Below are 13,009 nucleotides of genomic sequence, written 5' to 3' on the forward strand. Positions count from 1 at the left end.
CGAGCTCTAATGAGTCATTTGCACAATGATTTTTAAATAAACTTAGCTCAGCCAGAAAATGAATCATGGCTGCCCCGTAGGAAAGAAAATCACAAATGAGAACTCCTTAATATCTCAGCTGTTTCTCCTGGGTAGATATTCGATTTTGCTCATTCTCCTGTTTCCCAGATTATTCGCCTGAGAAAAAGACCAGGGAAGTTTCAGAATACATCTAAATAAAGTGAGTGATTTCAGTACTATGAACTCGCCAGTATTTTTTCCCAAGAGCAAATTAACTGCAACTTTTAACAGGAGAAACTTCTGATAGATATTTGATACCCAAATGAAACAATGGTGAACCTTTAACAGAGCTGCCCTCTAAAAAATATTTTATCAACAGGGAGGACAAGAAAAATGTATTATTTTGTAAAAGAAAAACAGTACAGCCTTCAACTGCATTCACGCTTTTACTCACTGTATATTCCCTTCTGATTGAAGAGGTTGTCTGCTCGAGTGCTGATTGGTTTTAATAGGTTTAATCCACGTTTTTCTCTTGTTGTCACAATCAGAGGGAAGCATTACTGTCGACCATTAAGTCAAAGATTTGGCTTTCATCATCTTGTGAGGTCATCTCTAACAAAGACAGCCATGAATTATAGAGAATAGTTTAAATCTCATAGCTGGAAGGTCCCCTGTGGGTTCAACAAGGAGAGCATCAGTCTGCAAAACAAATGAAATGCTCGCTCTTTAACATTTGACATTAGCTATTAATTATTGAGCGAACACACTATTGTTACAGTAACAACAATCACATGAGAACACACAGTGTCCTGGAGAAACGTGGATGGATTGGTGTTGTTTATTGTCCGTGTGTCTTTGCTGTGGGCCTCTTTGGCATGTTCAGTCTTGTCCATCAGATAAAAGAACTGAAGGTCATTCATGACTCTGACAGAGTCGGATCACTTTGGAATCTGAGTCACACATAGACTGTAGTATTAGCATCACCGCAGACCTTCCTCAGAATGGGCATGTTTCTGTGCTGCCTTTGGTATGAAGTTGATGAATACTATCTCATCCATCCATCCATCCATCTGTCATTTTCATTAATCCATTTGATTTACACTAAAATGTGGTAAGTTTTTAACTTAGTAGCTAAACGGTATAGTCACTGGTTCAGTTCTTTCCAAGGTTATTATCATGTTGTTATCAAATATGTATATTATAATTTAGTTTATTTTTTTTTTGTTTGTACTTGTTAATGCACTTGTCATTTCTAATCTTCTAATTCTAATTTTTCTGATACTATTCTGAATAGGAGCAGAAGCACACTAACTAGGTTTTTGTGTAATGTAGGGTTTTTATGTGGAAAAATAACTGGTCAATAGGACTGATAATTTACTGTTTATGCCTATTTAATGTCAGTCATGTCTTTTTAATATTTAAAGGCTAAACTTGTATGTATATGGCTATATAATACTTTGTAAATAAAAGTTAAATTAAGTTAAACCTCTTCTGTATTTAACTGTGTGGTCAAATATGAGAATAAAGTCCATGGCATGCTTTATTTTTTTATTTCTCTCAACCACTGAAGTGTTTTATAATTAGAACATCATGACCTCAATTATTAACTGTTAGTTTTGTAAATACAGTAGCTGTTTTATACTCGACGGAAGATGAGAGCAATATGAACCCACCCCCCTTCCCTTATCCCAGGTTTGTCACTTTTTTCACCCAGTCTTTCTTTTTCTGTTTTTCATCTCTCTGAAACATAATGGAAACTCAGTGATTATATGATTTGCTCTGCTAAGGCCTGTGTGTTATTGTCTATTAATGGACAGACAAATTATATAAATGCATCTCAGAAATAATGGTGCACAATGGCTGATGCATGTAATAGCCGTCAGTGTGTCAGCCCAGCGGCTCGTCGTGAGGGAGCAATACAATGTTTCCCAGCTTGAACAACACCGGACGACTACCTCTGAACCCACATTACTCATCTGCTGATAAAAATAGGGGGATAGAGAGAAGACAGGGAGAGACGAGGGATGCACTTGCACATGCAGGGTCTCAGACCTTTGTTTTTATCTATATTTTATTTAGACTTTGTTTGCAAAATGCCAAATGAAATATGCATAGTCTGCTTGACATCTTAAAGTTTAATGGTGGATTTGGGGTGGGGGTTGGAGCAAGAGGGCAACTCAAATGTGGGCAAACATGAGAGTGATAGAACAGCATTTTATGCATACAAGGAGAGAAAAAAAGAGAGGGATGGGACAGAGACGGATGAATATCCTGTAGCCTCATGAACTGTGAAAGTGTGGTAGTTGAAGAGGTTATTATTCCCCCTCATGTCATTCCAAACGTGTATTACTTTGATTCTTCTTTGGAAATAAACTTTTGAAACTGTATCGATACCAAAAAAACAAACAAAAAAAAAACAGAGACATTCTGTCTCTGAGAAAGAGGGTCATGTTTCTCAGCGGTGACACAGAAGAGCTATTTTGGGTTCCCCAAATAACCTTTCAGTGATCAGTTAAAATAACCATTTTATTAGTGTATCAACATGTTAATAATAATAATATAAAGAGCCCTTTTCCATTATTGAGGATCTTTTGTGCAATGAAAATGGATGTTAACAATTCTTCATGGATCCACTGATGCCAAAAATAACCTTTATAACCTTTAAGTGTGTATAGGTGAGTAAATGATAACAGAAGTTCTTTATCCCTATCCCTTTAGGGTCTTCTAAAGGGTGAATTTGTCCTGGATTTGGTCTTGCTAATGCTATCTGGCGATAAAGTGAAAGTTTTAATGCAAGCTATTATATAATTATAGCTATATTTTGGACAAATGAGGCACACCGTCAGGTAAAGTCATTCATGTGGGTATTAATCAGACTGGACATGGAAGGTTCTAATTTTTTATACTTCGCCTCCTTACGAATTTTACAACACAGTGTCATTTTTGCACTAGGCTTTGCATGCATGACCAAGCATGCCGGGCGTAAAATAGAATGGATGCTCGTAGCTCATTGTAATGTATAATTAAACCTGGCGCTAACAGCTAAGCTCTAAACCTACACACAGATCTGCTAACGGCTAGCCACCCTGGCAACTGCGCTGCCATAGGAGTTGCATGATGGGACCTGACAGCACCGCCCGGGGGTTCCCCAGAGAGGGTGGAGCCTACCAAGGTGGCAGCAGGGAGGGGCACTGCGTTTGAGACAAGCAGCCAGGCTTCCTGTTCAAGAATACGACTGTGTGAGGAATTCTTGATTTGATTGCAGAGAGAGAAATTCAAACGCATGCATGTACATACAGTATGGATTATAAAAAAATAAAAATGTCACGCAGTCATGTGAAAATATTATGCCATGCATATGCATGATTATATTACTGATGTGTGCACTCAAATGGAATGAAAATTAAATGTAATCAACAAACAGACTATTAGAATATTAGAGGAGAATATAGTCTCACAGACACATGCAGTGTGCAGTCCATGCTATGACAGATCGTGGAATGCTTCTTTTTACCTTCAGCTGTTTCTCTCTAACATTTGCATTTCGGCACTGTGCCAGGCATATTCAGATGTTCCTTTAACAATGTGGGCACCACCAGGCTACAAAGGGCATGGAATCATGGGACATTATGTGAATTGTTGCCTGAATAGCTCTTCTAAATGTGTAATATATCGAAAGTGTCATAAAAATATATATACGGACAATCAACACCTTTGAATATAGCTGATTGATGTTGGACTTTGTAACTTAGTTATGCTGCAGTAAGAGGGTGAAAGGTCACTTAGGGTTTTTCCATTAGTGGGAAAATGCAGTGTCTGATAGACATGAATAAAATATTGTAAAGTATGCCAGACTGTAGCTTTTACCATCGCAACCCATGAGAGACGAGAAAGAGTGAGAGAGCAAGTGAGAAAGCAAGAGAGGAATGGTGGATAACACATAAAAATCCATTTCTGAAGGCTTTCGATCACATTTTAGTCATCACATGGACACAAGGATTTGTTTGTCCATAGCAGTTCGTACTATTTCTAACCCTCACAGAAAATTAAAAAAGATAATCCACATCAAAATCTGGCTATATGATAATTTATTTTTTTATATGAAACCATTTTGCATGAATGTGAAACTGTTTTCCTTGTGGACACTTTTGACTAGTACAGATATTAAGATGATTGTAGGTTTTAGTATCCTTGTGAAAACATTTGGTCCCTAGAATGTATGCAAAACCTGGCCCCCACAGACATGCTTAAAGTAATATATCGTTTTATACTTTGCATAAATGAATATTTCAGCATTATAGTTAAAAACTAGCTTACGTTGCTAGGCAGATTGGGCTACCAGATTTCACCTCCACTCACTGAATATTAGCTGTGAACATGAGCGCTATTGTACATCACTGTCCACAGATCATTTTGTGGGTGAAGAGAATACATGTTGCATGCACTAACTGCACAGTTTATAGACTGATATTAGCTTTGACAAGCAATGATGGATAGTGTGTGATGACAATAATGGATGGAGCTACATCTGAGCTACAGTGATGGTGCATTTAAACAAATCAGTCAGTTAGATATTTATGCTAATTCAGGATGGGCTTAACCTACATCATTTACCTCATTTATGGCAGCTCTGTTACAAGTACTTTGCCTATCCACCTTATTTTTAACATAAGAACAGGTGCAGCCATTTGCGCTTCCAGTTATTTTAGCTATACAATACTATTCTGTTATGCTGCATGATGTTGCAAACTGTTATAATGTTATTTAAATGTATTATAAACACATTGTTTGATTTGGCATATTCACAGAAAATACGTTTGTTTATGTAAATTTCTTCTCGTAATTCAACTGTTTTATTTTTAAAAACCTGAATTATGACTCAAAAAGTCGCAATTACCTTTTTCATCTTTTATATCTTGTGTTAGCTTCCATAGCATATAGAGAGAAGGCTGGTGTGAGTGTTGAGTGAGTTTGACAGATACATGAGCATAGTGCAAATGCTCATATGCGTCTCACCTGGGGCATCAGAGAAGGGTGTGTGCGAGCAAAACTGCACAGAAACCATCACCAAATTTGGTATGCATATTTGCCTGAATACCAAATTTCGATGGCTGTTTTCTGAGCTGTTAATAATTAAGACCCCAGGATGCCCCACCCTAACGTAAATATCGCATGACATTTTAATGACATTTTGGCAAATCAGAAAATGCAAGCAGTTTGTGTGAAGTCTCATCAGATAATTTACTCTTTTTTGTGCTACTGTGTGTGTGCACGTGTGTGGGCACTGTTAGCAGCAGAGTTTTGACTGTGCTGGTCAATGTGCACATTTCTGTGACTTCATGCCCTGAAGACTGAGTCTAGACACGAGCCAGCCAAGCTGCCCTGATGACCTACATCCCACTCTAACAGCCATCATTCCATTCACACACACAGAGAGAGAGAGAGAGACAGAGAGAGAGAGCACGCACGGGGGAGAAGAGATGGGGAAAATGTGAGACAGTGGAGGGAGAAAGTACAGAGGTGGCTAGTAAAAACAGGAAAAAAAGTGAAGCATAACAATAATGTAGAATTAAAGAGAGAGAGAGAAACCAAAACAGAGAAATGTAGAGCTTATCCATAGACGAGGAGGTGAGATGGGTGCTTTAAGGTAGTATTAGCCAGAAAAGATAGATGCAAAAACCTTTAAAGGAATAGTTAAAATAAAATAAAATAAAATACAATTGATAAACAATTTCACTGTTATGTCTTGAATTTATTTTTTATAAAACAAAAAAAATGCTCTTTTTCATACAATGAAAGTGCATGGAGATTACAGCTGTTGAACATGACGTCCAGTGAAAATCTGTTCCTTACATAAAGATGACTTAGAATACTGTGAACAAGTTGTTTAGACTACTTTTATGGTGGATTTATTGTTTTTGTCTTCTTCTTCTACAGAAAGAAAGTCAAATGGGTCTGCAATGACCATGCAAAGTGTGAGAAATGATGTTTGGATGAACTTTCCCTTTAAGAACGAAGCATCCAGACAGAAGACATGGCACAGAATATGAAACATGACACAATTGGAGGCAGCAAAAACACAACAGCCTAACTCTTGTTTGGAGGAAACAAAATAATGGGGGGGGGCGGGCATGACTTCAAGTCACATGACCTATTAAGTTCAAACATAAAGTCTAAAGCACACACATTTCACCTATGTTTATCAGACGAGGATAAAGGAGCCAGACTGAGACTGTCAAAGAGATTTTGCTTTTCTGCATTCAGTTTCTTTACATATTGAATGAGTCAGTTGGACTGTGCTAATGTGTATTTGTCTGGTCTGTGTGTGTGTTTGCGTGCATGTACGTGTGTGTGTGTGTAAAAAGATGTTTTCGAGCATGCAGAATCAGACAAAAGTGTGTGCGGTTTTTAGGCATACGTTAAAGCAGACATAATACCACAGATGTAAAGGCTTACATCCTCTACATATGGGGCTGTGTAGCCCCCAACCCCCCTGCCCTCCTATTTCCTCCACTCTCAAATACAAACGCTCAAGAAAATATCTTCCGCAAGAGACTTGCAAGATTATGAGAGCATTTGCACTTGAAAAATAATTCTGTATGATGTCGCAAATTTGTTTATTTCCGTTATCACACCATTTGTCATGTTTGCAATATCAAAAATGTCAAATTTGCTGTTTTTGTTCTAGTGAATCAGCTATATACATAATAAACATGTGCGTGTGTAGTTTGTTTCAATAAGAAAGCTGAGTAATTTTCTCTATCCCTTTATTATCTCTCTACCTCCCCCTCCTCTCCCCACCAAGCACACACGCAATGGTTCGAGTTGTTACAACTACTTACTGTAATCCTCAAGATTAATGATTGTACCTCAGCTGAAACAAAGACAAATTGAGATGACAAATGATCTGCCTGGCAGTCAGTGTTACACAGAGGAAGGAGGAATCAGGTAGAGGCAGAAATACATTTAGAAATAACACAAAATACAAAATTCCCTTTAATGGCGTAATCTCTGGGGTCTGAACGCTTTTTTAATGATTGCATTTATTTTACCAAAAACACAATAAAAACAGTGATATTGTCCAGTGTTATTTTAACCGATTTACAGTATATTTTAATAAACTTAAAAATGTATTATTTTCATGTGATGTCAAAGCCACATTTTGAGCAAATACTTCAATGATTCCAATATTTAAAATATTTCTTATTATCAATGATGAAAACGCTGCTTCATATTTTTGTGAAAACCATGATTTAGAAAATTGAAAAGAACAGCGTGCATTTGAAATAGATATTTTTTTGTACGTAAAAGTCTTTATTGACACTTCTAATCCATTTAATATGTCCTCTCTGTTTACAGATATGAATTTAAACACAGTAGTGTATAGTGACTCCGAAATAGTTTTTGGACAAACTGTTAAAAATCTGCATAAATAAGACTCTCCATGCACTAAAGACACAGCAGGTTAAAAATAATTGCAAAAATGCTCTAAAAGGTTATTTCTGAGAAAAGTTTTGCCATTATTTGTTCGCAGCTACTTGATTTGATATTCAGCATTCCGTTCAATGAAATCCAGACATTTTAAGTCTAGATTAAGTGTCCAAATATATCTTCTGCCGTTGCTTTATAAACAAGCAAAATTTTCCCAAAACAGTGAAAAGACTGAAATGATCAGGAAAAAAGTATAACAGTCTGTGTGTTAAATGTGTTTGCCTTTGTGTTTACATGCTTGCATGTTTTCAGCATCATCTAATTGTATAAAAGATCATTATCACCCAGCAGATTAGAATATTCCTACAGCCATCATACGCTAAACTGCTTATACATAATCTTGGATGTGTGCTAAGATTTGATGCATGTTGTGAGATGTTGGTATGGTCGAGTGCCCTCTAATCCCTCTCCTAGACTCAGGATTAAGCCGGCCAGGGCCGAAAGGGAGGAGTTAAAAACAGAAGGTCTCATCACCCCCCATCATTGTCATTAGAAGCACACACCAGTCCCCCTAAAACTCCCCAGCGTACACTTCCACACTACAGTTCCAGAGAAGATTAAATTGTGACACGTCGACTGGGCAGACACTAAGAGGATATAGCAAGACATGGTGGCCACGTGATTTCTGATGGGGTTCAAACGTGATGCCAATAGTCAGAGGGCAAAGGTCACTGAGTTTCTGTGTGGAGATAATAAACCATGACACAATATCACTTCTTCAGTCACTGTCTTCAGAGAGCGCAAAAGTTGTATCACAGTTGCATCACTAACATATTCCTCGCTTTTATGGTATCTATATCAAGGATGATAAAAGAAAGGCATCATCATCCTCTTCCTATGGCTCTCAGAGACTCAGACTCCCTCGAGAAGCCCCATAATCCTCCAGCGGCCCAAGCTGTCGGATGTTTGCTACAGTAAATATGTCTCTGTTTGTGCGTTTGTGAGTCTGGTGCCCCCCACATCCCAACAAGCATCCTGACACTACTGTAATTTCTCCTCAACTCTGGCAACAAGTTCCCCTTTGTTTCCTGTTTGGCTCGTGAGACAAGCAGTCTGTAAGCCTTTCTGTACTCTCCCAGCCGAACAATAGGGAAGCTATGCAGCCTCGATCTCCTTTGTGTCTGTCTGTGCTCTTGTATTGTAATGCTACTTTATTTGTCCGCGTAGCCTAAATCTCAGCTTGCGATTGCATCAATTCATTAACTTAATCTGTTTTTCATGAGCCAGAGACGGGAGGCGGGAGGAAAGGAGCGCTGGAATCCGTAACGGTGTTGTGTTTTGTTTAAAATCATGCCAGAAGATTGGGATTGGTCAGCGGCCAAACGTAGTCGGGAACGTGTTGAGTTTAACAGGGACAATCTGTGGAACTAACAAATGGGAGATAAATGGCAGACATCAAAGAGAAGAATGGGATGTTAAAACACGGGGAGACTCTTTGAAAATGTGCACACGACAGCAAGTTGCTCATCAGAGAGAAGAGAGAAACTTAGTCTCACTCCAGACATTCAGTAGTGTGTGTGTGCATGTGTGTGAGAGAGTGTGTTTTGCGTGTTAGTGTATATTGCATCAGTGGATCAAGTGAATAATTCAGCTACTGCTGGCGTATGTTCCATTACCTCAACCCCCCTGACTCCAGTCTTCAGCCCCTGAGGTGGCTGTACTGCAGCCATTAGCCTTTCTTCATCAGACACTTCCTCTTTGGGGGTGTAGAGAGGTGAAGGTCTCCCCCATTAGATCCGTCCCTTTAGATTCACAAATTGGAAAGGCCAATTTGCGATAATGGTCCCTTAAAAATTATTGCGCGAATCAAGTATGTAGGTGTGAATTATTAACTGCGAGTTATGTCCGTGGATGAATAAGGAATGTTAAGTGAATGGTGTATATCTGTGGTAGACTAAGAAGTTCTGAGAAGTGTCGATTTGTTTGAACTTGGCTTATGTAGGGCACAGAGGTCACACTTTGACACAGAATCCGGTCGCTTTGGGTAATTCGAACTGCAACAAATGAGGATTTGAATTGGATTGGGATTTTTAATGCACAACTAAATCAAGTTCCACGCTGGGCTTTTTATCACCTTGTTGAGGTTTATTCTTCAATAATGACTGGCTGACTGTACATTAAACCACATATTTCATGGTTATACTCACCTTAAGAAAAGCTACAATAAGTGGAATAAGTGGTCAAATAGATTGCCATGGATGACGGCTAATCTCTAGGTGGCACGACTGACCAATCAGCATCGAGCATTACAGAGATCCGCATAGACCAGCACTGTCTTGTCCAGCTACTCATAGTCTTCCAGAAGTTAATCTGATATTTATCACTGTAATAAACAGATGATACAGTAGCTGGTCTTTATGTTGCATTATACGCTGATCATTTTCAAAAGCAAGAATTGTGCAGTGTTTCTGTACAAAAGTCTCTCCCAACGTAACTGACATCAACATTTATTAGGCTCTGAAAACGAAATCAGCAGGAGAAATTATTTTAAGAGTTTGCCTCAGGGTATATGAGCATATTCTAATGTGTCATACAAAAAAAACTACACACTCAATGTAACATTAGTTTTAATATCTTAATAGCTTTGTTAAGAGAAAGTGAAGGAGAAAAAAAATCATGGATTAAGAAAAAAATCCAATTAAAATCAACTGATTGGCAGGCTTCTGTACTGTGTTGATGGGAAGGCTGTTATATTTTGCACGATTGGTTTTATTAAGAGCTTTGATGAGAAATCTGCTTATTACTTGCTGATACAGATGAGATGGGCTCCAACTTTATTAGTCTCGCAATAAAATTATAATACAGTCCCTTTGGCTTTATTTGGGCCTTTTTGACATCCAGCTAAAATGATTTCATAAACTAGATCTGATCATTTATAGTGTGCAGAACTTAGGCCTTCTAATTATATACAATTTTAACCATACTTTTGATAAGTGATCTGTCAAGGTTTATAATGTAATAGTGTGTTTAAAAAAAAAAACGGTTTGAAGAAATTGCAGCATCCCTGTAAAAGTGGCAAAGCAGTTTAGAACAAGAACAAAACTGCTTATAAAGAAACAGTATAGATTTAATATTTAGTTTGATTGTGTTTGTGTACATCTGTATATGTGTGTCAGAGAACGTGTGTGTGTGTGTGTGTGTGTGGGTGTGGAGAAGTTTAGTGATCTTTTCCACTGCCATTTTTCAAGGTGACACGGCTCTGCTCCTTCAGGGCTTTCTTTCCAATTCTTTTTGGGATTGAAATTATGATGAAGTAATTTTTTCCCAGAAAATTGCCTCTGTCACTTGTGGTATCTTTCTGTAAATTTCTCAAGTGTATTTTTCCCCTCTGTCTCTCTCTCTCTCTCTGAAAGCCAATGTCATTCTCTCATCCGACTCATTACAGCGAGGATTTTGTCTGGGATTCGGCATGTTGACATTTGACATGTAGATTTGCAAGGGGAGACAATTATCGGGTGAACTCTGATCTTTATACAAAAAGATCATGTTGAACAGTGTTAGGAAAGAGATTCAAACCTTATGCATGTATATACAGTATATACATATATAAGAAAAAAAGCATCATGTTCTGTAGGCCTATGGTATTCAATCAATTTCCTAGTAAAATGTTCTCTTTTTCAAAAACACCTGCTTGTTTCCAGAGTACAATATAAAGGCATGTGTCATTTGAGAGTTAAGGGGAATCCCTTTGAGAAATAGTGCCCTAATTTTTATTTTCAATGGAAAGTTATCCAATTATATTTAAGTTAACTTCCTGATGGACGATTCAAGGACAAAAGAGTTGCACAAATATACTTTAACCTTAAAACCAGGGAGATCTATCAACTCATTTAATGCTCCTATCTTTAGACCTCAGCCCTGTCTTCTCTCAAAAATAATGACTAACGGTGAGGTGGCCTGACCAACAGTCCAGTTAGTCATTTGTGAGGAAAACTATGTACTTATGGGAAATAACATCACAATTTAGACTTTCTTGAGCTATTCTATTTGACAGCAGTATGTATAGTGTAGACCAAGGCAAAGCAACAGAAGATAATACACAAGCTTTGCATAACAAACTCTTTCTTAAGCCTTTGTATGCTGCCAAATATGTTTACCTTTACTCCGACTAGTTTTCAGGCACCATATGGCTGCATCTGTCTTTGGATCATTAATTATTTCCTGTAGGTCCGCTGTAAATCTTCATCCATGAAAAAATATAATAATAATTTGAGTGTGAGTCAGAATGATTTTTTTAATTCTGCTTGTGATTAACTTTTTCAAATAAAAATATTGCAAAATATTGCATGTTGATTTCACAAAGTTTACACGAACACTATAACATATCTATTCCACTTCACAGGTTACATGTATTTCTTTTTGCAACACTCAGGCTTTTCCTGAATAGCCAGAAAAAGCTTTTTGTTCAACAACAGTGTTGTCACTCCAGGACAGTGCTTTACAATCTCCAATGGACTGGTCTGGCTTTATTGTTATGCTTGCTTTTTGTCATTACATCACAATTATGAGTTTGTTCATACAGGGGTAATGGAAAATAAAAGGGGTGGGGGGTGGGGGGGGTGGATGAAGGGGGGAATGTAGGTCAGTGGTGATGTGCTCTGGGCATCTAGTCTCTGCCTTTCCCTGGATGGATCTGTAGCTCAGTCTCTGTCTCCACCTCCCCCCAAACACACACGGGCAGTGGGCAATTTTACACTCTCCTAGCTATTTGCTGTTTAATCTGATGGCTAGTAGATGAACGTGTTTTATAAAAAAATAAAAAATAAAAAAAATAAGTAGAATTATTGCTTTATTATCCAAATGTAAAGAAATATGAAACCGTATTATGCAATTAAATTTTTTTATTATTATTTTATTTTTACTTTTGGCACCATATAGAGAAAACTATAATTACTAAAAGTTTTTTTGTTGTTGTTGTTGCAGCTTATATATATATACAGACTGAAAAAGAAGACTGTTACTGCACATTAATCAAACATATATATATATATATATATAAACTCCTTCCCACAAACACATTGGATAATATATATATTATCCAATGTGTTTGTGGGAAGTAGTCTTTTAAAAGTTTTTGTGTCTTTAAAGGTGTTTTGCTCTCTATAGGTAAAATAAAATTTAAAAATGAAAGTTTGTTTGAAACTAAAATACATAAACTTTAAAAAGTATCAAAAATGTTTATTCCGTTATTATCATCCATGCAGTGCAGACAAACTGTGCTACCAATAATAATAACTTCTACTACTAATTGTAAAAGCAATCTATTAAAGGAAGAAAACATAAAAGTTAATAAAATGATAGGTACGAGAAGAAGAATATTTTCTTTAGAAAATGGATAAAAATGTCTGTGCGCGTTGCGCTGGCGTGCGCGCGGACAGCAGTGTCCGTCTCTGCTTAATCCCGCTGAAGACGCTAGGAAGTGGGCGGAGCGGAAAGTGTCGGTCCAATCCTTGCTGCCGTAGCCTGCTGCGCGCTCTCCCGTGCGCTCGAGGAGGCAGTGAAAACCTCCGGTGGGTAT

The sequence above is a fragment of the Carassius gibelio genome, chromosome B5 (assembly GCF_023724105.1).
Source record: "Carassius gibelio isolate Cgi1373 ecotype wild population from Czech Republic chromosome B5, carGib1.2-hapl.c, whole genome shotgun sequence".
In the NCBI taxonomy this organism is placed as follows: domain Eukaryota; kingdom Metazoa; phylum Chordata; class Actinopteri; order Cypriniformes; family Cyprinidae; genus Carassius; species Carassius gibelio.